Below are 233 nucleotides of genomic sequence, written 5' to 3'. Positions count from 1 at the left end.
GCCTAGCTAAAAGGCATTAAAGAAAATCGCTTGTTGGGAGACAACCCAATATTTACCCTTACTGTTTTTGTGTGTTTACATGATTAAGCTACTGTAGTAATCATGTTTTATAGGTTTTGTTTCAATAAAGTGCCAAGTAAGGGGTTCCGGTCAGCCCCAGCAAAAGATATGGGCCTTATGGGCCAAGAGGGGAAACACACCAGCCACAAAGGGGCTGGTGCCCCCCCCCCCCC

This window comes from Triticum aestivum, unplaced genomic scaffold, assembly GCF_018294505.1.
Source record: "Triticum aestivum cultivar Chinese Spring unplaced genomic scaffold, IWGSC CS RefSeq v2.1 scaffold77689, whole genome shotgun sequence".
Lineage (NCBI taxonomy): Eukaryota > Viridiplantae > Streptophyta > Magnoliopsida > Poales > Poaceae > Triticum > Triticum aestivum.
This window is presented reverse-complemented; position numbering follows the sequence as displayed.